This window comes from Tamandua tetradactyla, chromosome 20 (genome assembly GCF_023851605.1).
Source record: "Tamandua tetradactyla isolate mTamTet1 chromosome 20, mTamTet1.pri, whole genome shotgun sequence".
Lineage (NCBI taxonomy): Eukaryota > Metazoa > Chordata > Mammalia > Pilosa > Myrmecophagidae > Tamandua > Tamandua tetradactyla.
The window spans coordinates 29,699,323-29,726,373 of NC_135346.1; the positions used below are offsets into that span (position 1 = coordinate 29,699,323).

Here is a 27,051-nt window from a genome sequence, read left to right on the forward strand (position 1 = left end):
AACTCACTCTCTCATGCATCTCAGTGTCAGGGAATGAACTCAATGGCCTCTTGTGAGACTTCCTTCGTGGCGGTCTATATTTTAAAATTTCATTTGATGGGTCTAGGGTATGAATAAATAGAAAGTGACCGAGCATTAGATTTCCACCTCTCCCAAAGGGGCTGGGGTCCCTGAGACAACCCAGCTTTATGAGCTCACATCTCCCTCTTGTGGCCTGAGGTGTTGCTACAGTTCAGTGAGTTCTTTGAAAAACTGAACTTTTCAAAGTTTATAAGCCTGACTTAGGTATAACGAACAACTTACATACGTAAGGGAAAAAAATGCATTTAATACATTGAGATAGACATTAATTCATTTAACAACTATTCACCTAGTCTTAATATATGTCCAGGGCAGTGCCAGATGGAAGGATGTATATAGCAACGAGCCTGTCAGATATCGCCCTGCCAGGAGCTTACAACCTAGAGAGGGAGCCAGGCATTCGGTAATCACACAAAAGTGCGCTCAGCACACCGTGACGAGTGTCAGGAAGGAAATATGCAGAGTGTTAATATATACTAACAGGCAATGGAACCTCTTCAGGTAAACGTCCCTGAAGAAATGATGCTTCAGTTTGGATATGAACAGCGAGGACAAATTAGCAAGGCCAAAGTGGGAAGGGAAAGGGAGAAAGAAAGAGGAAAGAACTCTAGGCCAGAAGGACTCTGTGAGCTTGAGGAAGAGAGAACCAGACAGGGTTGAACAGGGCCTGAGAGTGATACAAGATGAGGCTGAAGATATAGGTGTAATTTTTATCATCATCGTCATGATCAACATCATATGATCCCCATCAGCTTCCCATTAATGTGGAAACTGAGGCCCAGAGATGAGACATGAGCTACCCATACCTCGGGCTCTGGGGAGTGACAGAGAAAACAGGCCCAGGCATGGGAGGTCACGTAACCCATGAAGGGCAAAGCTCCTTTCCCACAACCCACAGACCTGGGGGAGAAGCTGGCGGGGGGGATCTTCCTCACGGCTCCCCAGAAACACAGGTCCAGCTCCTCCAGCCTTGGGCAAAGCCCCAGCTCCTATGAGGACCTCCATCTTTCCTCAGAAATGCCGACTTTTAGCCTATGAATACTTCAGTCCCAGAATCCATCTACCATCAGCCTGGTGGAGGGGGTGCTTCCGGGCCCCCATGCTACCCCCACTGCTGGCACCCTGAATTCCTGCCATGTTATTTGCTTTCCATACTGTCCTGCCCACCCACTGTTCTCTTCCCTAGGACCACTCTTCCATTCCTCTCCATGCTTGGCTAAGTCCTACTCAAGCTCCAAATCCTAGCTGCACCCTCTCCGGAAGCCATCCCACCCCCTCTCCTCCAGCAGCCGGCCAGTTCTCCCCAGGAGGCCCTCATCTGCCCTTCCTGGTGGAGCACTGAGCACACCAATTTTTTTTCCCCATGGGCAGGCACTGGGAATTGAACCCGGGTCTCCAGCGTGGCAGGCGAGAACTCTGCCACTGAGACACCGTGGCCCGCCCAGCACACCACATTTTGATCGCCTGTTTTCTTATCTATCACCGAACTTGACTTGAGCACCCAGAGGTCAAGGAGTGTCTAGTTCATTTTCCCCAGTGTCTCCCAGCAGCTAGCACAGTGCCTGACACATAGAAGGTGCTCAAAGTTGTTTGTTGAATAAATGAATGAATGGAGAGAAAAAATTCTGACCTGAATCTTCTGCTTTACACCTCACTAATCTACATTTCTCATCACCACCATCCCCCCATCACCCTCTGTTCACTCTGTGTCTAACAGGCACCTGCTAACTGCTATAATCTGGCCTAAGAGAAAGAAAACAGTTCCATCCCAGCCCAGGCAGTGACTTGTCAACCTGATTATATATGGCAGTTGCTGGCATCACCCAACTACCCAGGAGAGAGTGCAGAGAAAATAAAGAAGGAGCTGTTTGCATTTCAGACTTGTTAAACATTCTGTCCACCACCAAAACGTATTATCCTGCTGATTGGGAATGCATTTGAAAATTAGATTTTTTTTTCTGACCAATTTCTACAACATTCTGAGGCTACAATCTCTCTAGGTCTCTACAAACCATCACAGACCCTATGGCTAAAAATCCTATACAAAATTTCTTGTACTGGGTAGCCCTAATATGAGTCAGCTTATTGCCCAGTTTGCATGCAAAAGGAGTCTGGTGGTTTTGTTCAATCAATGACACTTATCTATTGAAGGCCTAGCATGTACCAGGCTGTGTTAGGTGCTTTTGCTGGAGAATAGTCAGGTTTGGTCTCTGTTCTCCAGAGCTGTCATTCTAGCAGGGAATACAGAATTAAGCAACTTTTTACACATTTATTCAATGGCAATTGAGAGGCAAATTCAATTGCAAGGTGCCAAAAGAACACAGCCTGTGTGGCCTTGCCTCATCTAGGAGGTCATGGGGCTGCCATGAGGTAGTGACTTTTGGGATGACAGCTGAAGTATGAGTAAGTGTTAAGGCTAAGGGAAGAAAAGCGCACAGCAAGTGCAAAGGCTGTGTGCATGTGCACTCTGTACATCTGTGGATACATGTGTGTGAACATGTGCATACATGTGTGCATGCATGCATTGTGGCTGTGAGCATGTATGCGTACAGATGTATATGTGCATTGATGCACATGTGTGCATACGTTTGAGGATGTATATGTGCAAGTGTAGGCTTGTGTGTGCATCCATGTGTGTATGCATGTGTGTGTGCCCCAAGTGCATACATGTCTCTTACAGAGTCACAGACATTCTTCAGCCTTTGGGTCTCCTTCCCATCATAATAAGCCAGTCATTGTAAAGCAGGTTTCAGGGCTTCTCTGAATGGATCAGTGGTTCTCAAATCTCTTTTGGTCATGGATCATTTCAATAATAACAATAACAGCCACTCAATATTTACTATGCGGCAGTCACCGTGCCAGACTTTTCTGTGTGCTCGCTCATTTACTCCTCCATCAACCCAGGAAGGAAGCACAATTATTGTCCCATTTTGCACATGAAAAGATGAAGGCTCTGGGAAAGAAACAGACTCTCCAGAAGTCACCTAGCAAGTTAATTTTGGAACTGATCCAAATGCAAGTCTGTTGGACTCGAAAGCAGATGCTATCGTCTGTCACGAGGGCAAAGGACACGGCAGATCAGCCCTTGGTCAGGGACCCCTTCCCAAGTTACTGCAGCAATACCTTCCCAGCAGTGACTGGGAAAAGGGCTATAAAGTCCCGTCCCAGTTCAACCACTGATCCACTATGTGACCTTGGCAAAGACCTTTCCTTTTGTTGCTCTAGAGAGTCGCCTGAGCTCGGTAATGCTCCGGGAATAGCTTGGCTCCACCACTCACAAATTGTGGACCAGTTACATCATCCTCAGAAACTCTTGTTTCCCCTTCTCTAAAATAATGCCACACTCCTGAGAGGGCTGCTGGGGAGATAAAATGAGTTCAGAGGAATAAAATGCTCAGACTGCCTCATAATGAGGCTCAGTACATCGTAGCTGTCACTGATGCTGGGGACACAGGAGACCAGGAGAGCAGAGAGAACCAGCCTAGAAATAGATGGTCCTAGATTCACTCCCCAGTCAGCCTCCTAAGGGCTGTGAGACTTTGGCAAGTTACTTAACCTAACATTTCTTGTTTGTTAAATGGAATAATTACAGTACCCACTTCCTGGGTTTGTTTGAGGAATAAATGAGAAAATGTACTTTGCACAAAGAGATTGCTCCACGGATGTTAGCTAGCATTATTATAATTTGTACATATTATGCAATATTAAAACAAGGATTATTTTGGTTTCCAAAATAATATTTGCAGTCTGATTTTGTCCCAGGTCAGGGTTTTTTTAAAAAATGTAAGGCGGCATCTAGTTTGGCCTAGTGTACTAGACATTGGATTATTTTTAAAATTTAAAACAAGGGAAAAAATAACCAAACCTGGCTCATGGGTCAATGGAAAGTCAGTTTTCCTTTGGTTCCAAGGCCATCAGTTCAGTACAGTTTATTCTGGTGCTGGCTCAGAGTTTGGTTAGGTCCAAAGCCATGACCATGAGTAAGTGATTCACCCTTGCCAAAAACTATAATCATGGTCATATTCTAAATATTTATACTATGAGAAACCAAACCTGCCCAACCTTCAGAGTTCACCAGGGTGACTCACTCACTCAATGGAGTCCATTCATTCATTCAACTCAGAATCGTTGGCCATCCACCCATCAGGTACCAGGCACAGGTCACACTGGTGGCCGACAGGATGGAACGTGTGGGCAGCCTTGGCCAAATTTGGAGAAACAACCAAATCAGTGCTCCAAGGATGGTGAGTGCATCTCAGCTATGCAGACTCCTAGAGAGAGAGCACAGGCCCACATGTTTGGTGTATCTCAGCATGGCCTGTTAGAGCTGGGAAAGGTCTTCAAGGATTATCTCAGCCACACACACATTTTACAGGTGGGGACGCAGATGCCCAGAGAGTGAAAAGGAGCCATCGAGGTCACAAAACTGGACTAGAATCCTGTTCTTCTAACTCCTCAGTAAGTACTTCTCCCTTATCCGAGATGCTTCAAGATTTCAGGTCTACCTTATATAGACCATCAGGTTCTCAGGACAGTTTAGCTCACAAACCTCATCACATGCACTTACAATAAGCATATCAAAAGCAGTATCACTAATGCACTATCATTTTTTGGGTGAATACCAGGTGCCAGGTACTGCATTAAGCAATGTATATGCTATTTCAATTATTAAAGCTGCCAGAATGCAATATACCAGGAATGGATTGGCTTTTACAATGGGGAGTTATTAGTCTAAAATTTATAGTTCTAAGGCCATGAAAATGTCCCAATTAAGGCATCAGCAGAATGATACCGGGACTCTGAAGACAGGTTACTGGCATCTGGAACACCTGTCACACAAGAAGTCTCAAGGCAGTGTCTGCTGGTCCTTCTCTCCTGGCTTCTGGTTTCAGTGGCTCACTCAGCTCCTCCAGGGGCTTTCTCCAACTCAACTCTCTGCAGACTTCTCTGGGTGTTTCTCTCTTGGCTTTTTCTGCCTTTTATCTTCTCATAAAGGACTCCAGTAAAAGATTAGGACCCATGGTGAATTGTTTGGGTCACATCTCAATTGAAATAACCTAATCCAAGGTCCTACCCACAACAGATCTGTACCCACAGGAGTGGATTAAAAGAACATGGAATTTTCTGGGGTACATTAACAGCTTCACACTAGCATATATGCATTATCTCATTTAATGTTCAAAACAACCTCATCGAATAGGCCATTGTTAACCCATTTTACAGAAGTGGGCACTTCAGAGAGGGGAAAGGATTCTCCCATAAGCCAACCAGAAATTCAGAAACTGAACTCACTCCTGTCTGACTCTGGACCTAATGTAAGTGACCACCATGCAATATCCCCTCAGTGGGATGCAGAGCACAAGGGACCAGCCCTCCTATATCCTCCTCCTGGGCTCACCCAGACAATAGCTCCAAATGCCTGCAGCTGGAAGAGAGGAAGAGAGAACCTCAGCCGGGCAGCAAAGAGGCTCCCTATCTAGCCCTAGGATGGAGCACAGACTCAGAGCCAGGACCGTGCTCCGATGTGATGAAGAGGAGCAGTGATGGAGAGCTCACTGTCTGATGAGGATGGATGGGTGTTCAGGAAGTTCCAGTACTGTCTCAGGTTAAGGGTGCCCCAGGTGCTCTAAGAGTACCTTGTGTCATGTGACATGAGGCAAACCATTTCCTCTCTTCCAGAGAGAGAGCACACTATACCAACTATGCCCATGGCCTCTGGAGTCCTACTGCCTGGGGTTAAATCCTAGTTCTGCCTCTGACCAGGTGTGTGAACTCCTACAATATCTAACATTTATTTGGTGTCTGCTTCCTCAACTGTAAAATGCAAATAAAAATACCTTTTTCATAGTGCCTTTATGAGGAGTAAATGAGTTAATATTTAGAAAGCACTTAGAACAGTAGCTAACATGTAGTAAGAACTATATACATTTTCGCTAATTTTTTAAAAACTCATATAAACTAAAGGCAATTGTACCTGATTGAATTGAGATGTATTTGGCTGCAAAGTAACAGAATACCTGACCCAAAATGACTTTAATAGCAAGAAGACTATCTGAACAGAGATGATTCCATCCTCAAGGACGTCCCCAGGAACTTAGGATTTTCTCCTCCTTGCTCTCACCATCCCCAGAAGATCATAGGTGCCTTCCCTCATGTCACAAAATGGCTGCAATAGTTTCAAGCATCACATACTCTCAAGATCATTCCAGAAGCAGAGAAGAAGGGATACACATATTACTCTCTTTTGAGGAAGGAAATAATTCCTGGAAACCTCCAAGAAGACTTCCCTTGTCTGTCACGGACCAGAAGAGGGTCATATGACCGCCCCCAAACCCTGTAAAAGGCTAAAAAAAAAAAAAAAAAGCAAGCTTCAGGCATTTGTGATCACTTTCTAGATCTGGGCTCTGCTGCAAGGAAGGTAGAAAGAAAAACTGCTACTGGGTGGACAATCTATCTGCCTTGCAGAATAGTCTTGAGAAGGAAATGGGAGAAAAGATATGGGGACACTGTGAAAAGAGTTAACTCCCTCACAGGTGTGTAAGATATAATTCTCATAACGCTAATGTCTGTGAGTTAGAGGTAGATGCCACAGGAAAGAAGCATGCAAATAATGGTACGTAGTCCCATTCTTTCTCTGTGGATGTAGCAGGCAAGGAAAAAACAAAAAAGAAGCAGACTGCTTCATGGGCCAAGAAGGGAAAATTTTATTTAGAAAACACCTCAGTAGGCCATTTTGTAGCGAAAACTCCACCATCTAGTCATGGTCTAGATCAGGAAGCAACAACATTTTCTGTAAAGGACTAGACATTAAACATTTTAAGCCTTGCAGTCCAAAAAATTTCTGTCGCGAATAATCAACTCTGTGAAAGCAGCCATAGGCATCGTCAATGAATGGGTGTGGCTGTGTTCCAATAAAACTTTACTTATACAAACAGATGGAGGACCACACCTGGCTCACGGGACATAGTTTGCCAACCTCTTAGGTCCTAGATGGTAAGCTATATAAGACAAAAACCAAGGCCAAGATTCTTAAACTCAAACGCCCGTGGGTTTTACAGGTAATACAAAGGAGTGAGGCAGGCAGGGTGGGGACTGTGCAATTTAAAGAACACACGATTCAAGGAAGGGGGCAGTCGCCACCAAGCCCCAGACTGCCAAAACCAATGTTTCCAAGTCCTACAATTGTTCAAGAATACCAACGATGTTGACATTGATGGGCCATCTCTTCATTTTTAAGTGTTGGCAACCAGTTCAAAACGTTAAACCAGGAACAGACTCAATGCAAAACGTCTGAGGCCAGCTCAGCCCGGGGGCAGTGGTTGATGACTTTCGACCCAGAAGAAAATCCTTCCCGAGCAATGTGCTATGACAACCGAGTACACATGATACATTTGGGTGGCACGATCCAGGAAACTGAGCACCAAACCAGTCTGACCTATTGCGAATGGAATGAATAACTGCTACCATCCGGTCTGGTGGCCCAGCACATGTAACAGGCCATTCACACAAAAGGTGGTAATTAGCATCACGTGTGCACAACCACATCAAATTGGTGCTGCAGTTCTCTTCCTGATTTGTTAATGCCCTGCTTTCTATAAACAGTGGCAGCATCAGTTTTCTGTGACAGCAGGTGTCGTGTAATATTCATCACATATGCCTTCCTGACATGCCTGAGGAGCAGCAATAAGAGACCAGGTGTATAAAGATACTCCGTAAACCATAAAACCCTACCTACATTGCCTTGAATGGTTTCAGGCTTCCACAGTCCCACACTCTATCTGGGGGGCTCTGATAATGAGTTTATTCTTTATAGTGAGGTTCAAAATCCTTCACATCATACATGCAAGATACACACAAAACAAAAAGACTCTTAACCACATTTCCTCCCAATTCAAAGGCCCTGAAGCTGCATCTCTTACTGCTCTGAGGAAGCCCTGGCACCACGTGCAGACCCCAGGCTGCAGGCAGGTCAGTGTGTCCTTGGCCATCTTTTAGCTGGTGTCCTGGCCGGTTCCCTAATATCTCTGGCCTGCCCACCAGTTCCTGTAAATCTATAGCTTCCTGAGGATTTGCCTGGACTCCCCCATTGCCCTGTCTAGTGCTGCATCTTCTGTCTTTTGCCCTGCTGCTTGTCTGGAGCCCAGGCTTTAAGGATGATTCTCAGATATGCTCCATCGTCAGAGCCCCACTTCCACTGGGACCACCAGTGCCTGGCTCGGATCCACCTTGCCCATGGCCTCACCCTTCCGAGGCATTTGATTTCTGCTCCTCCCAGTCAAGGACTCTTACCTCTAAGGCTTGCTGGTGAAGACACCTGGGTGTTACCCACTTGGGCTACAGAATTCCCTCTCAACCAGCCCCAAATGTCCCTGTAAACCACCCTCTTGATTCCCTCAGTCATATTTCTGGGGGTAGGTGGAGAGGCAGAGAGATTGAGAGAACAAGGCAAACCGCCCATCCCAGATATTTTTCTTGTCCACTGAGTCCAGTTTGGTTCAAACTCATTCAAAAGGCATTACTCACCACTCCTACGAGGTGCTGGACCAGGGGTTTTCCGATGATTCCTCAAGCCCTGTGATTCTTCAGAGCTGCTTCAGAGACCCAAGTAGGAGAATTAAGCAAGAGGTCATAGGTCAAAGGTAACTTATTTTTCTGTTTTGTGTATTACGGTCCTGCATAAAATTGTATTTCAAAAAACTGATTCTATTGTATGGCAGTTTAAAGTTGTATGTACCCCAGAAAAGGCCACATTCTTTTAATTCATTCCTGTGGGTGTAAACCTACTGTGGGTGGGACCTTTTGATTAGATTATTTTAATTGCGATGTGGCCTACCTCATTCAAGGTGGGTCTTAATCCTATAACCGGAGTCTTTTATAAGAGGATGAAAGACATACAGAAGCTAAGAGGTGAAAGGAAGAGAAGCTCACAGAAAAAGTCCTGGAGAAGCTTGAAGGAAGGACACACCCTCAGAAGCTGAGAGAGGAAGCCACTGACGCCGGAAGCTGGAAGCAACCAAACCCAGGAGAGAAGGACCAGCAGGAGTTGCCATGTGGCTGGCCCAGTGACAGAGCAGGCCAGATCGCCAGCAGCCTTTCTTCAGGGAAGGTATCCTACTGTTGATGCCTTAATTTGGACATTTTTACAGCGTTGGAATTGTGAACACGTAAGCTAATACATCTCCATCGTTCAAAGCCCATCTACTTCTGATATATTGCATTTCATCAGCTTTGGTAAACCAAAACATGTTGCTAAAAATTTTGAAAACAACTGTGTTAGTTGCTTTGACTAGGTGTAGGTAAAGGAAGACCATTTCCTACCCTGGAGAAACTCACAGGATTGCTGAAGGTGAGCCATACTCTTGACGAAAGGAGCGATTCAGGAAAAAGTGACCCTATTTACTTTGTTCAATGTAAAAATAGCTTTGCTGAGTCTGGGCATACAATTTAAATGATCTATTTTGTTGATGAGAAGAGTGACATGGAGAAAATGAATACTACTTTCTAGCTACCTAAATACTACCATCTGTTTATGTTTGCCAAGTGGCAATACAGGGAAACATTTCTAATCTTTCCTTCTGAAACTAGATGATGAAGCATTTCTCAAAGCTCTCCTGAGGCCCTGCTCAACACTTGCTCAGAGGATAGATTCTCAGTGCCACCCCAAGAGGATTATAAAAAGGGAAAAGACTCATAAAGAGGTGTCCCAGCTCCTGCTTTCCTCACCTTCTCACTCAATTCAGGTTTCCTCTATGCTATGGTAAGCTCCCGGCAGGTCTGAGGAATGAGCGAGCAGACCAGGCTGGGAGGGGCTGTACAACACAGAGCCTGCAGGGGGATAGGTCCTCGTGAGTAAAGCTGAGTGTTCTTTCCTATTAGCTCAAGTCTAAAAGTCCTCCCACACCCTCCTGCTGACTCAGCCAACTGCTCAGGTGCACAGCTAATTTGGGAGGAAGATTTGCAGGTGTGAACACTGTCCAGCTCTGAAAGAACAGAAAAAGGAATTAATTGTAATCATTTTAGAATCATGGATTCTCAACCCTTTTGCATCACGGCCCCTGAGAACCTCAAGACTGTGGGGTGACAGAGAGACCCCGATATTGTGTAATGGTTAAGTCCATAGGCTTTGAAGTCAGACAGAACTCAACTCAAAGACTGGCTGTAAGGGACATTACTGTGGAGCGTGGAACAGTTCACAAGTGGGAAGAGAAGGCTTAGGACAAACTTGAACCAGGCAGCAGAAGCTGCCAGGCAATCTGGTCGAGGAACCAGGGCAGAAACGGCAAACCCAAACGATGTCTTCTGCTGTGGCACCATTGGCTCAGGATTTCAAGACCTGGGAGAGAGATTCCAAACGGACTGCCCCTTGCCCCACCAGAGCAGCGTGAAGAGAACTTCCGTCACTGCTGTGGGAGGGAAAGACCGCTTGATTTATAATTCCGACAAGACTGTAAACAGTGAGAGTGAGAGACCTCCCCAGAGTGGGAAGTGGGAATGGCTGTCATGGCAGACACTTACCACCCACCTGCCACAGGGCTGCTGGGGGGTGGATGGAGACAGTCCACACACAGGACCTACACGTCGCCTGGCACACAACAGGCACTCCACAAACATCAGTGCCTTTCATATAAATCCAAGCTTCCCTCTGGAGCTGGAGCCCCTCGTCAGCATGTCTGTTGAAGGAATTACCTCTCACTGAAACCCATTCCCCTTTATATTTGTGGCTCCTGAGGTAACTTCAATGAAAATAGAGACCAATTGGCGAGAGACTTTTTAGATCTTGTTGGTCATATGTACAGCCCATGCCGCTGGGAGTCCATCTGGGACCAGGCCTGGCTCAGAAAGAGACTTTCATGTGGATTTTATTCTCCCCACTATTTCAATACAGTGTCCTAAATGCTGCCCCCTGCCCCTGCAATCCCATCAACCACAGTGAAGTCTTGGGGTTTGAGAGATGCATCTTAGATCAGAAGACGGCATACAGAAAATCTTTTCAGAAGACGTAGCATCTGATGCTTTTCTTATCTTTAATATTCCAGCAGGATAGGAGCAGTTTCCTGGGACCCTCGTGTCAAACCTCAAAAGTTCTAAAAGGGTGTGCCCAATAGGGAAGGCACCCACCAGCTTTGCCTGCCCTGCCCATTGCTCTTTTAAATGGTTACTACAAAAATCTGGGCTCTGAAGGCATGTTTGCTTAATTTAAAGCATACTCTAACTTCAAAGTCCATTATGCAGACAGGGAAGGGTTAATAGAAAGTCATTCTACTGTTGTCTGGCCAGTCAAAGCCAGCCCACCCTGAGGGACTTAGCATTGCAGATTGAAAGCTTTACCTCCAAGCTCTTTTTCATTTCCATTTTGATACACTATGGGAGTATTAATACCATAAGTCAGTAACACTCATCTTCGCTTTGGACACTTCTAGTTTGCAGTCTCTAAGGCAGCTGGTTCCATAGTTGGCTCATTCAACATGCAAATATTGAGAACCAACTCGGGGCCCGGGGCCGTGGCTCTGCGAAAAGTTAAATACAAAAATGCCTCCTATTAATGGGATGCTTGCTGTGGGCAGGACGCTGTGCCTCCAGGCTCGGCCCACATGATCTCAATCCCTCACCCTGGGAAGAATGCATTACTTTCCTCTTTTTGCAATAACGATACTGCTCCAGTAGCTAGAAAGTGTTTGTCATTGCTTTGCGCAGAAGTCCGCTTCCAGTTAACTTGCCTTTGATATTCCTCTTCCTTCCAAAAATGCTAATAAATGAAATCAATGACTGGGGTTGGGGGGAGAGAGCAGGACCGGCCGTGTCTGAAAGGTGGCCTGGAAGCCTCTGCCCTTCCGCAGTCCGGGAACAAGCCTTCATCCGGAAGCGGAGGTGAGACCGTTGAAAAGAATCTGTTCCACCAACTCCTGTGCTGGAGGCAACGGTTCCCAACCACTGCAGGAAGTCAGAGCCAACTGCTGTCCCAGGGAGGAGAAGAAAAGGAACAAAAAAAGACCTGGCTGAGGGTCAGCGAGGGTTCCCCTGAATCCAGAAGTCTCCCTCGGACCCCCGGGGCAGGCATGCCTGCGGCAGGCATTGTTTCCACAGCCTTCCCACTCCTGGCAGGACCAGCTGTTTGGCTGTGTTTGAGCTGTCACCCGGCCAAGGCAGCTTGAAGTCACGCCCAAACTCCAACCCAGCAAGCACACCCCGTCTGCAGCCAGCGCCCAAACTTTTTCAAATCGTAATTTGAATCAAATAGCCAGTCAATTTAAAAGTACGCCAAACAGAGAGCCAATGAGATAGGAAAACTGAAAATACAAAGTGAATATATTCATTCATTCACTCATTCATAAACCTTTCCTTTTCCCAGGGAGGATATAAAATATTAAATATTAAATTATATATTTTAAAGTATTATATATGTTCTATAAATTTCAACAATGTCACAAAACCTCAGCTTGGCATATCATTCAAAGCTTACTTACAGTATTTATGTATATGTGTGTGTGTGTGTGTGTGATTATAATACATTAAGGCTGTAATAGACCAAAGGAACAGTATGTTCCCACTCCTTTAGTGAGGGAAACTGAAGGCCAGGAAGGCTAAGTCCTTGGCCAGGGTCACCTAGTGCTACGTGGCAGTTCAAGGACGTCCCTGAGTCCCCTCCTGCTACAAGGTAGCATGTGAGAGCCCGCCCAGGCCGGTTAGGCACCACTCCACAGAGTCTGAAATGGAGAAGTTTCCATCTCTTTTGTTCCCCAAAGGAAAAATGTGTCACATCCCACTGTTTCCCACCTGAATCATGCACTCATTCCTTCAAAGTTCACATTTATTTAAGTCCAACCATCACTGACATGGTAGACACAGCAGCCAAAAAGTCACATACAGTGGCTGCACATGTGAGGCTTACATTTAAGATGGCCAGGAGGTCAGCGCCAGGCTCTCCATGCTCAAATAGGGACACTTGTCATCCCAAACCCTCAGAGCAGTGTAAAGACACCCAGAAGCCACCTGACCAGGGTTTTCCAAAGCCCAGCCATTCATGTAGCAAACTCAAGAGTTCTGCCATGCACCAATAGCACCTTCGTGTATTTCCTTACATTTTCTCATCTACGTAAATTTGTTTATTTTACAAGAAAATCCTACATCACTCCTGACCATAACTTGGTATCTTGTATGTGCAGTTTACAGGTAAAAGACAACCATAAAAATAAATACAAAGAAAACAAGGCAATGTGATTAATTCCCTGCTAGATAGATGCGGATAGATCAAGGAAGACTTTTCTGCTCTCACTGTGTTTAAAAGGAAGACCAGGGGCTGTTAGAAAGGTGTTAAAGATACATTAGCACCAAACTGAGACTTTCCCTTCCTTAATCTGGAGGATTAAAGGAAAATTAAAACAACTTTCTACTGTGTGATTTAATTGTTTTTAGTGTAGCAATAACTAGTCATGGGATTTAGGAAATCATGCTCCAACCCTCTCATTTTCCAGTGGAGCCTGGGCGCAGAGACAGGCAGCGACTTGACCACACAGCAAGTGAGTGGTAGAGGCAAAATTAAAACCCAGGTCTCTGTGCTCCCACCTGGCTATTCTTCAGGGATAATGGGCTACAGATCACCAAATCTGCTTCTAAATACATTCTGTATTTGTTTTTTACCGCTACTGAAAACTCACCTTGATCCCATTTTACTTCCAAAGGGGAAGAAACAAAAATCCATCTCAAACTGACAGACGTGGAGAGCCCTTTCATTACAAAGATAAAAGTTTTCATATATTCCTTGTCTTCTCTATCTACTCCTTTCCATGTGGTATAGAAGGTCTTAGAAAAATCCACTGAGATTCTGAACAAAACCTAGGAAGCTTGTAGACTTCTGAATCTCCCAAGGCTTAAATAGCAATACCCTTGGAAGCCCAGTTGCACTGTAGAAGTCAGGGCTGGGAAACCCCAACCTCACCCCATAAAGACAGTTTGCCGTATAAATCTTCAGTGTGTGCAGCCAGTATTTGGTGACCTTTACCACCTCTCCTATAACACTTGAAATCAGGTCCAGGTGCTAGACAATGAAAATCATTTCTGCCTGGCTGAGAGGGTCACAGGATTTGCCACCCCACCCTCCATCCAGCTCAAGGAGCCCCTGTCAACAGTGGTCCCCAGGGAGGAATTGGATGTCAAAGCCCACAGAAGCCATCAGGCTTTGAAGTGGGCACCTCTTGGCCTCCTTGCTCAGGCCGCTTCTCTGGGGAGGTGAAGCTGGTGATTCCAGTGTTCCTCTCACAGGACAGGGGGAGAAAAAGGGAGCCATGGCAGGTAAGAAAATCTGGCCACTTTTCCCCTCTCCTTTGGAGCTGGAACAGGAACATTTTAAGGCTCCTCGGTGGGACTGAAACCCATGCTTTATGGAGGTAACTCTCAAACTCAGCTTCTCCCTGCCTTGAGGGAAGGAAGCCTGTTGAACTTCCCAGGTTAGGCTAAACCAATCTACCTTATTTGAGCAGCAGAATAACCCTTTGCCCTCCAGGCCTGATGCCCTGTGGAACACCCAAAAGCAAAGAGAAATGACTCTTGTTACTAATGTAGAAAGAACAGGACTTCCTATGATGCAGCTGGCGTTTCCTGAAATAGAACAGGATTTGAGCAAACGGTTTTCACTAGTTGGGCAGGAATTGCCAAGTGTGAGTCGATGTTTCATTAGTGGTGACTCAGACCCTCAGTTCTGGATGCTCACTCATCCTGCTTGGGTCTGATATTTTCCACTTGTTATGCTCAGCCATCAGATTCCCTCACCCGGAGCCCACTTTGCCAGTGTTCATTGTCCTGCCAGCCTATTTGATTTCCTAGAGAGGCTGCCTTTCTCTCCTTTCTTTTATGTCAGTTACACTCAGCTCCAATTTCTAATCAATTGTTAAAATTGATTAGGTCTTGGTCAGATGTTCATGTTCATTTCCAGAACACTTCCTGCCAGGCTCCACAACCAGCCCAGAGAGAAGCTGATTTGTATTCATCTCATCCAGAGGCAGGGCTACTTCTGGAACATATGCCCAAGCTACTACCAGAATTATTAGGGGGAATGTGTATAGAGGGTGCTGACTCAGCAAAGACTGCTGGAGACATGTTATATTGCCAAGACTCTATTCCTGAACTCTCCATCTTAGTCCCAGGTTGGCCCTCATTCAATCAACATTTAGTGAGTCTTGACTATGAGCCAGGCTCTGTGCTGCTACAGGCATGCAAACGATGGGTCCCTGATCATCCGATGGCAATACATGATGGAAAGGACATCCAAAGTTATCACAGCCCTGTGGGCACTGCAGACGGGCTGGACACGATCTGGTTCCCCACTCCCCGCCCTCCAGCCCCCCAGCCGCCACATGCCTCTCTAGCTGGGTGCACTACACTCTTACCCTCCTCTCTGCTTTGGGCCCAATGGCCTTCGTTCTGTCCCTGGTTGCTCTTCGGTCCTTTCTGCCTAAGACAATATTTCTCCATCTCTTCACTTGACCAGCTCCTTCTCATCAGCCAGCCCTCAGCTTATATACCCTCCTCGGAGAGGTCTTCTCCAACCGCCATATGATCTCTTGTGGCCTCCCCACATTCGCCCCCAGTAGTCTCGATCGCATTACTTTTTTTAATCCTCTGGAAGCCTCTTTCACTCTTTCGGCATACCCTTGTTTATTTGTATGCTATATATTCTCTGTGTCCCCAAACAAAATGGAGCCTCCACAAGGGCAGGTACCCTGAAGGTTCATATCCACATTCCAAATGCCTAGAACAGACCTGGTACATATTAGTTCATATAAATACTTGATGAATGAATGAATGGATATTCCACACAGGGAACTCAGAAAAAGCTTCAGGAGGATGTGGCATTAGGAGGTGGCCCAGTGTGATGGTTTGAAGCTGTATGTACCCCAGAAAAGATTAGGTGCTTTTAATCCATTGTTGTGGGTATTGACCATTGTGGGTGGGACCTCTTGATTAGATTATTTCAGTTGGAGAGTGCCCTAGGATGGGTCTTAGGGTTTGAAAGTATTATGTACCCTAGAAAAGCCATGTTTTAATCCTGATCCAATCTTGTGGGAGCAAGTGTTTCTTTTAACCCCTATTCAGCACTATAGGTTGGAAATTTGATTACATTATTTCCACAGAGCTGTGACTCAACCAATTGTGGGTATTAACCTTGGATTAGAGGGAAATGTGACTCCACCATTCCAGGTGGGCCTTGATTAGTTTGCTAGAATCCTCTAAAAGAGGAAGGAGTTTGGAAAAAGCTTGAGAATGACAAGAGTCCCAAGAGTATGAGAACCACGAGAGCCCAACCAGCCAGAGACATTTAGAGACAAAGAAGGAAAATGCAGGAGCTTCATGAAACAAGAAGCCTAGAGAGAAAGCTAGCAGACATTACCATGTTCACCATGTGCCTTTCCAGTGAGAGGGACACCCTGAATGTCACTGGCCTTTCTTGAGTGAAGGCAACCTGTTGTTGGTGCCTTAATTTGAACAATCGTATAGCCTTGCTTTAATTTGGACATTTTCACAGTCTTAGAATAGCAAGTTAGCAACTTAATAAATCCCCCTTTATAACAGCCATTTCACTTCTGGTATATTGCACTCCAGCAGCTAGCAAACTAGAATAGTCCTCTTACTGAAATCCTTTACAAGAGGGTAAAAGAAACAGGAGAAAATACCCACAGAAGCTCAGAGAGACAGAAGCTAAAACAGAGAAACACACAAAAGCTCAGAAAGGAAGCCAACGAAGTCAGAAACAAGAAGCAATGAAAGGACCAGCAGACATCACCATGTGCCTGACCATATGACAGAGAAGTCCAGGTAGACAGCAGACTTTTTTCAGTGAAAGTATCATACCATTGATGCCTTAATTTGGACATTTTTCATGGCTTCAGAACTGTAAACTTGTAAGTTAATAAATCCCACTATAACAGCCAACCCATTTCTGGTATATTGCATTTCATCAGCTTTAGCAAACCAAAACACCTAGTGAGCACTTATGCAGGTGAACATGTCCCATACAAGGCATGAAATGGTAGGGGAATTGTGAGCAGACTGTGGCATACAGGGTGGAGGAATCTAGTGGAAGCAAAAAAAAAAAATTGGTGGGGGCCCTGTGGTGATAATCTTTGGATACCCAGCTCAGCAGACTCCATTTGTTTTCTCTAGAGCAGTTACAAAGTCACACAACAGCTAAACCTGAAGGAAGCAGCTAATCATATTGCACAAGGGATCTCTCACCTACACAAGTCAGGGAATTGGGTTCCACAGGATGAAACCATCCAGGCTCTGTGTCAACATCCTTTTAATAATACTATCACTGCCACTTATTATAAAAACACCATGCCAGACACTGGGCTGAGCACTTCCCAGGCACCATCTTATGAGAGAAGAGAGACCTCATCTTCTCCACTTGCCAGATGAAGAAACCAAGACAAAAAGTAGAGATGCAATTAGCTCAGAGTCTGTTAAATGGCAGAGCTGGGGCTTGAAGTGAGAAAGTCTGATGCCAGAGCCTGGTTCACACTGCTTTCCATTCCCCAAGACTGGAGAGGGCCTCCCGATTGCATGCAACAGTAGCCAGGACTGAGTGTCTGAGATTCTTTGCTGACCCCCTTTTCAGGCATAGGCTCAAGTGCCAGAATGTAAGTCATCTGCCATCCTGTCAGTTTAGAATGCTGGCAATTTTGCCTTCAATTCCCCACTGTCTGCATTCTACAGGCATTCACCAAGAATAACGGGTGCCCATGGTCCTGACCAAGTGACCCAGCTCAAATTTAATCTCTTTGGTCTCACTCCACTAGAGACCTGATCTCCAGCCTCAATGAAGTCCCAGGGCAGTAGGAGAATGAGGCAAGGATAAAAAGGCAGAGTAGGATTAATGCTAAGGGAGTTTATATGGAAAACGCATGTCTGACTATAAATCCCCCTCCTCAAATCCTTCAGTGGCCAGACAGTACTTTCAAGGCAGATAGAAGTCATTATATCAGGTCCCTGCCTTTCATGCTTCACATCTCAGGAAAGCCTTCCCTTTGATGTCAAATCCCCTCTCTTGGGTTCTGACAACCACATGTTCCTCTTGTTCATAGATCTCATCACTAGGCAAAGTCGTATTAATTCACTAGAATGTGGGCTCTGTGAAGGCAAAAATGCATCTCCTGTTTGACAATATTGTATTCCTAGGGCCTAGCACAGTACCTGCTCATATTGGCTGCTCAATAATTATCGGGGGATAGATGAACTTAGAGCTAGAAAGCAGTTATTACATGAGTGATAGAAGACAAGTTACTTAATCTCTTCAATTTTCCCTTTTGCAAATTGGATAATATCTGTTCTATGTCCTTTTCAAAGCATGAAACACAATTAAGTGCTTTGTAAGTTATTACATGCTGTGAAGATTATTTTTGTTAAGCAACTACAGGCTGAATATATCCCCAAGACTCATAGCACTTTCAGAAATGTCAATATCTAAAACTGAAGCTGAGAGGTAGGGAAGTGCAGGCATGAGCTGCTCTTAGAGACGGCATCTTTGTTAGATGGAGATGGCTACAGAGACTTGCAAATCCTATCACCACCGAAGTGCTACCTAAGGCCAACCAGGGACTGGGGCATCTGCTTTAGAAGCCATGCCTGGACTAGGACAGGGCACTGTGATCTTTGCAATTGAACTCTGACGGGAGTTCATTTCCATTCCCCAGGACTGGAGAGGGCCTCCTGATTGCATGCAACAGTAGCCAGGACTGAGTGTCTGAGATTCTTTGCTGACCCCTGAGTGTCTGAGATTCTTTGCTGACCTCTGACGGGTCTAAGGTTAATGACTGTCATCAGGATGGACAGATGTTATGTGGTCTAGAGGAGAAAAAAGAAGCAACCAAAAGATACGGTTTGAGGTTGGGGAGGCTCTGAAGAGAAACCAGCTCCAAGTGGACAAATATCCTCAGAGTGGAGAAATGAATTTAGCATACTTGTGTGGAATGCACCAGCACGGTATTCAATTTTTGCTAAATGTTTTTATTGTTGACCTTATCTTCTAACTGAGAAGCCCCTAGTATCTACTTTTCTGATGAAGAATGGCTTTGGAGTCAGACAGCCTGGACTCAAGTCCCAGATAATGATAAAGCTCCCAAGTGTTGAGAGCTTGCTGTATGCCAGGCACTGTACTAAGCACACAACACCCTCCATTCTATTTACTCTCCCAGGTATTTCTCTAAAGCAGGCAACAGTGCCTTCACTCCATTTCACAGGAGATGAAGATAAGGAAAATGAAACCAGATACCTCCCCAAGGTCATGCAGCTCAAATTTAGTTTCTTTAAGACTCCATTTCCTGATCCGTATACTGTGAATAAACATCTCACAGCAGGGTTATCGTGACAATGTGGCAGACCAAGGGGGGCAAGTGTCACGTAGGGCTTTGCTTCTTGGACCAGCAGATGAGTATCACCAGGAGCTTGGTAGAAATGCAGGATTCCGAGCCCCCCTCCAAGCTTATTGAATCAGAATCTGCATCTTAACAAGATTTCCACGTGACGTATATGCACTTGAGAGTTTTGAGAAGCCCTCGTGTAAGGCATTATGAACCCCTCACTATTAATGGTTGAGCTGGCATCTGACCCGTTACTTTTTTCTCAGTGTGGTTGATGAGAACACATTACTTCTTTACCTAATTACTTCTAGGATAGACCTTCTCAATCTCTAAGGTGTATATGAATCTGCCAGGATTTTGTTAAAATTCAGCTGAACTTGGCTGGGGACCAAGACTCTGACATGGACCACACTCTTAGCAACAAGGGGCTAGAGGAACCTGGCAGATCAAGTATCTGAATCGGCAAAACAGCATTGCAGACCTTACACTTGGGGCGATCTCATATAGAAGAAGGCACCTCCACCAAGGTAGCAATGTCTAGAGGACAGGGACCATTTTTACTCAGCCTTGTGTTCTTTTCACTTTGCTCGGTGTCTTGCACAAAAGAGGAATGTGTCATCATTGAATGAATCAATGGACAGGACATCAGTCAATTCTTATCATTTCCTTGCATGAAACTGTCCAGCAGCTTCCTGTATACACAGCACCCCACCCTGTTCTCCACGGTCAGCAAAGCCCTACCTGACCAGGCCCCTGCCTGCCTTCCTGACCTCTTCTTACATACAACTCCCTCTCCACACTAGCCTTTCTCCTGTTCCTGAAACACACAGAGCTTTTTGCTGCCTCAGGGTCTTGGCACCTGCTCTCCCCTCGACCTGGAATGTCCTTCCTCCAGCTCTTTCCATAGCTGGCTCCTCCTCATCATTCCTACCTCAGCTTACGTTTCACTCCTCAGTGAGGCCATCCCTGACTGACCTGTCCAACCTGGTGTGAACCACACCTCGCCCCCAAACTCACGATCATATGTTTTATTTTTTTCACAGCCCGTAGCAACCTGAAAATCTTACATTTATTTTTTTGCTTATTGATTGTTGGGTTTTTTTCCTGATTCTCTGGTCTGAATGTAAATTTTATAATCTTGTCTGCAGTCCCTGGTGCATAGTAGATGCTCAATAAATACCTGTGGGATGAATGAATGAATGAATGAATGACCTAACACAGCCCAAGGAACCTATCATTTGCTTCTGTTGCTGCAACAAGAGAGAAACTGTTTGAGGCCAGAAGAGGAGTCTTCTGTGTGGAGGGGAGGGGAGAGGGGGCATAATCAAAGCCGTCTCCCTGAAAGAGGTGGCATTTCATCTTCACCTTGAAGGGTGATTTTAACAGGTAATGATAAGTGAAGTAGCCACCTTGGGTAGAAAGAACAGCTTGAGCAGAGGCACAGATGCTGCCAAGTGTGGGGAACATGTAAGGAACAGAGCAAAGACAGCTGATGGGTGGACACTCAGTACCTGGCCCATCCCTGCCCAACCCTTGCCTCCAGGTGGAGTCCGCCCTCTCTGTAGGTGTGACAGAGCCTGGCAGGGCTCCTGCTGCCGAGCTGCTGAGGTCACTGCTTTCCCTCAGCCAAGGTGACAGGGCTCAGCCCTCAGAGGAAACAAGAGAAGTTTTTAAGAGGAATGCTAAGCTGGAGGCCCCGAAACTACCTCCATCTCACTTCCCACCTCACCCCAGAAGGTGGCTGAGAGGTCCACCGGGTTCCTGTCCTGTCATCACCATAGTTCTTATAGTCCAGGGGTCAGCAAGCTTTTTCTGTAAAAGACTAGACAGTAAATCTTTTAGGCTTGTGGATCATATAGTCTCTATCGCAATTATTCAACTCTGTCATTGTAGTGAGAAAGCAGCCTCAGCCAATAGGTACATAAATAGGTGTTTCAATAAAACTTTATTTACAAAAACAGGTGACAGGCCTACGTTTTAGTCTATCTGACTCCTGTGCTTTCTGAGAACCCTGCATGGTCTGGCCCCTTCCCACTTCTTCAGCCTCATCTCATTGCCATCTTGACTCTTTCTGCCCAGGTTCTTTGGGTATCTTAAGCACTTCTTCAAATACGTACATGGTTCTCTCTCTCACTTGTGATCCCTCTCGCCTGAACTTCTAACTCCCTGCAAAGCTCCTCCTTTCTCTCAAGTCCATGCCTTGGTAACTCATTCATCCATTATACTGTCAGGAAAACCTTTCAGATCCTCCAGATTGAGGCTATAAGGACCTCTTTTGGGCTTCTTATATCCCCCTTTCACAGGGTTTTGCATATTTCAATTATCTCATTAATCTCATTAGTTTGGTTCTGGCTTGCTTCCCTGCTTGTTTCAAGGGTCCCTAATGGAAGGAACCATGTTGGCCAGCCTTATTTACTGCTCTATTTCCAGAACCTACCAAGGAACCTGGCACATAACAGGTCCTCAGTAAACATTTGTTGACTATTATGAGATCATGGTCCAGAAGACTCATTCGTTCATTCATTCATTCATCACTATTGATCAAGCCTCTACTATGTTCCAGGAATTACACTATACACTGAGGATAGAAGAGTGACACGTGGTTCCTCTCAAGGAGCGTCCACTGTACTGGGGCAACACATGCTAAGAGGCTGGTTTTTGCTACTAGCTCAGTGTGTGATCTTGGCAAACACTTTTCTGGGCTGCCTACAAAAAAGAAGGGGTTAGACCAGATCACCTATTTTAGAGCTTTGAATTACATTTTGAGGAATTCTAGGGTTCTGTGATGCCTCTTGGTTATAGCAAGCAATGGCTTGTTTTGTTAAGGAAGATTTAAATAACCTAAATAGGCTATTTTTTGTTTTGGGCAGCTAGAAACTAGACATGCCTCCAAGTTGGTGGGAGGAGAAGTAGGCCAGCTGTAGGTGGTAGAAGGACACCATCCCAGGCAGAAAGTTGTGCCCTGGGAAATAAAGACAGTGTTGGCCAGAGAGAGCAGCCTGGTGAAGTCCAACAAAACAGATGGAGACGGGCCCTCCCCAGGTCTTGGGGACATGGATGGCAGAGCTTGGAACAGTACACCTAGTAGCTGGCAGTGGACAGATGCCCAAGCAGGCTGGAGGAAGATCTTAGGAGGTCTGAGAGCAGATTTTAGGGCCAGGGCCCTAGGAGGAGGTTAGAGACCAATACTTCAGAGAGAAAGGTTTGGGAAGCTAAGCAGAAGACAGAACTTAGATAGAAAGAGACAAGTCATATACCTGAACTAAAGTCCAAGATGGGGGACAGTATCATTTCAGAAAGGGGACCCATGACTCATATGCAATGTCAGAGTCAGAACTGAAGCAAGCTGGTTTTGTGCTTCTAATCAAAGTAACAGTCCAGAAGTCTTCAAGTCTCCCACCAAGCTTTGTCCAAAGTCACAAAGACAGCAAGAAGTAGTGTCAGAAACAGACTCCCTTTACCTGCTTCTTTGAGCTGTCCTCTTTCCACTCTCTGATTCAGGTGATACAAACTAGGCTAGTTTCCAAATCCATATGGGATTTTCTAAACCTGCAGTAGACAGCAAGCTGCTTACTGAGTGCTTGGTGATAAGGAAGAGAAAGTTTATCCTCAACTGAATTGTGGGTTGTGTCCTCAGGAGCTAGTGTTTTTAGCACTGGCCTGTTAAGGGAACTGGAATGGCCTTTTCTGTCTCTAGTTGAGCATCTCGAAGCAGTCTTAAAGTTCTGTGTACTTAATACCAAGGCAACAGGTCAGCTCAGGCCAAAAATACAAAATACAAAATTACTGCTATGAATAGTAAGTTTTTGAGGGCGCTTGCTCACTTCACACATTGTCTTATTTCTTCCTAGCCATCTTGTGTAAGAAGGAAGAGGGATAGACAGTTCTCTGCCTACCACATCACCCTGGGTTATTCTTCCTGGCACTCAAAACTCTCTGAAAGTGTAACATATGCTATAACTTGTATTTTAAAAAAAAATAGAAGGTGAAGGGATCATTGGCTTGCTTGTATATGCACAAAATATCCCTGGAAGAACATGCAAGAAATAAAGAAAAAGAGTCACCTATGGTGAGTGGAAATGGGGGTGGGAGAGAAAGGGAGGCTGTTTATGCTATTTCCTGCTTAATTTTTTATTTAGGCGTTGTATGTATGCATTATCTGTTCATGTAGGTTCCTGAAAACTACAGTTTCAAATGTGTGGGCCCTGTTAAAGGTCATTTTAAGAGGCTGAAGCAGCAGTAGCCTCATATCTGGACTCAGAACTGGATCAGGGCTCAGAAGACGTAGGTCCTGGGCCCAGCGCTAACATGGACTTTGACATTTGTAGCTGCCATTGACTGGGGGGATGCCAGTGCCCCCATCTGTAGGATGATGTGAATGGACAGGGGAGTTTCAAAGTTCCCTTGCCCCTCTGTCATTCTAGATTCTAATATGTAGCTAGGCTTTACTCGATCTGAATTAAACATGCTATACAAAATACGTCCTGTTTAAAGCATTTTGAATACTATATTTGTTTTACTTTGCTTCTTTTGTTTCTTTTCTTGAAATTTCCACTTACCTTCTATTATAAGAGTTCCTTTTGAAATGCTCCCACCTTGTGTCTACTGAAGAGGGGAACCTGGAACATGAAGAGGGCTATGGCCTAAGATATGGCAATGGAGAGGACAGGACAGGTAGTGAGCACAAAAAGACGACTCAAAAGGAGACAGGGAGCAAGAGGCATCAAGAAACAAATTCCCCGGGAGGGCGGGGAGCAGCATCTCAGAGCTTCAACCCCTGAACTCAGTTTACCCAGCTGAATGTTCCAAGAAACCAGGCACAGCTCCCGCGTCCCACTTCTACATAGCAAGGGGCTGAATCACTCTGCGTAAGCACATGTTAGATGAGGCAGACACCCTGAGTTCACCTTGCTGACACGAGCATCCAGCAACAGCATCCTACCTTCCTATTTGGGAGATCTCTTGCCCCTGCCCGGGGTCCATGTGCTTTGAACGGGCTCCGTCTCTAACTCCAGGGGTCCCAGGATGGCCCAACAGTAGAATTCTACCTCCTTGTCCCATTGGTCATCAGGCCCAGGGCTTTTGACTAAAGTGTTGGGAATAAGGTGATCCTTTATCTGCTACTGCAGAAGAAGGAGGCAAATTCTGGAGCTGCTGCCACCATTCTGAAACTGCGTAGAGCTCAGGAATGAAGAGTGGAGGAAAGCAGAGCCAGGAGACAGTATCATTTTTGAGGGACTGTCAACCTGCTCCTGGAATCAACTTGGTTTTTAAGCCATGTGAACCAATACATTTTTTTTTTCAATTACTTAAGCCAGTTTGGGTTTTACCTTCTGTTTCTTGAAGCCAAAAGAAACTGCATACAAATGCCACCTCCAGTTGACTGATAGCAACTACCTCAAGAACTGTATTGACAGAAATCCTGGGGCTCCTGACTCATGAGGAAGGTATGTCAAGAGAGTAAAGAAGATGCATAAAATGGTACATATCTTCGACTAAGAAAATCCTGACTCAGTCCTCTGCCTCACTTTGCATGAGGCAGTGTTTCATATTTTCCCAAGGCCTTGTCTTTCCAGTTAAGATATGGAAAGGATTTTGTCAGCACTCACATTCCAGAGGAATAAGTGTCCATATTTATTTAGAGGTTTAGCTGGGTGTCCTTGCCCTCAAAGACCTGTGCTTTGTGCCATAAGCAAATTTGTTCTCAGTTCCTGTCCTATAAAACGAACTCTGAAGGAAAATTCTGGTTTCTGGGTGAATTTGAGTGCTGTGTGCTTCTCTCATTTTTCTGACTTCAAAAAGTTTACAATCTGCAGATCATCAATATGAGTGATTATGCTAAAAGCCTAATGGATGATAGAGGTACCACTTTAAAACATTATGAAACAGAGGAGAGGAAATTCATCCTAGGGACCAAAACAATGGAAGGTGATTAACTTGGCTTTCTGGTTTCCCCAACTTGGTCAAGTGCTCAGCTTACTTCATTCTTCTTGAAAGAACTTTTATTGGTTCTGACCCCCATTTGACATCCTCAGAAAATAGACACTAAGTAAGCATGGGCTGCCCTTCTGGCAAAAGATTATTTACTCAAAATACTTTAAAATCAAAACACACACAAATATACCTTAACTACTTTATCTAGGGGGTCAGGTGATGGAGGTATAATTTGCATATAATAAGATATAGCCTTTTTAGTCACCCAGTTCTATGAATTTAATGCATTCAGTTGTGTAACCACTACCACAATCAAGATACAGAACAGTTCCATCATCCAGATGATTCCCTTGTATCCCTTTGACGTCATTCCCTTCTGCCACTCCCAGCACCTGGAAACCACAGTCCATTTTATAGCCTATACTTTTCCAAAATGTCATATTAATGGAATCACACAGCATGTAGCCTTTTGAGTCTGACTTCTTTCAAATGCATAATGCATTTGAGATTTGCCCAAGTTGTTGTGTATATGAGGAGTCAGTTTCTTTTTATAACTTCATATTCCATTGTGTGTATATGCCACAGTTTTCTTATCCATTCACCAGTTGGAGGACATTTCGGTGGTTCAAATTTTGGGCAAGTATGAATAAAGCCACTATAAATATTTGTGTACAAGTTTTTCTGGACATAAGTGTTCATTTCTCTTGGATAAATGCCTAGGAATGAGATTGCTGAGTCATTTTGTACATATGTTTAACTTTATAAGAAACTGCCAAAGTGTTTTTTCCAAAGTAGCTGTGCCATTTTGCATTCCTGGCAGCAAAGTAGCCACCTTCATTTTTTAAACAGGTGGAATGTCATCTTATATAGATTTAGCTACATTTACATACTTCCATCAAGGCTCTTGGGAATTCATAGCCATGGTGGAAACAAAATAACCCATAGATATCAGTCCTGATCATTTTTGTGGCATGAGACTCACAGAGTCCCAGCTCTGAAGTGTTTTTTGTCAAAAGACATAAATGTAGAACGTTGGTTCTTGAAAGGAAATTAAAGGTTACTAGTTCAACATCTCTACTCAGCACTGTTGGATCCAATCCTCACAACTGTCACTCTTTAAGGATCTGTTCTATAGACTCTACATTTACTGCCCATAGGAAATTAGTATGTTATTTTACTGTTTTCAACTACAGTTTCTTCATCTCTACAGGATTTTTGTGAGGATTGAGAGAGGTGTAGGAAAGACCTCTGGAGTCAGAAAGTAATTAAACATTAAATGTTAATAAAAAAACTGACATTGTTAGTGAATTTAGCTTTCTATGGGTTATCTTACCAAGCTTAGGTTTTCTCTTAAAACCTAATAGCCCAGGGGGATGTGATGATTAAGTGTTAGAACTGAAAGAACCGAAGAGATCCTCCATCAAGTGCTAGCTCTCAACAATAGTCTTAGTCATGCTACAGAGCCCCGAAAGACCAAGGGCACACAAAGGTGCTAATTGCTAATCTGGTTCTAGAATTCAGAACACCTAACCCTCTGTCCAGCTCTCTCTCACACTATCTTTCCTCTGAAGTCTGATTTGAGCAGCAATCAGAAACAATTAACCTTTAAACATTCACATCTGGCCAGTCTCCACCACAACAGGCTTACCATCCAATTTAACGTAACCCCCAGGCACTCTCTGTT

General features: G+C 44.9%; 1 long non-coding RNA gene across 1 annotated transcript; it reads left to right on the forward strand.

The window, feature by feature from the left end:
- Nucleotides 1–4,454: 4,454 nt before the first annotated feature.
- On the forward strand, nt 4,455–25,168 carry LOC143664522 (uncharacterized). The gene is made up of 3 exons (XR_013166457.1): nt 4,455–4,539; nt 23,285–23,502; nt 24,006–25,168. It is a non-coding gene; the product is annotated as an uncharacterized LOC143664522 (long non-coding RNA).
- The last annotated feature ends 1,883 nt before the right edge of the window (nt 25,169–27,051 follow it).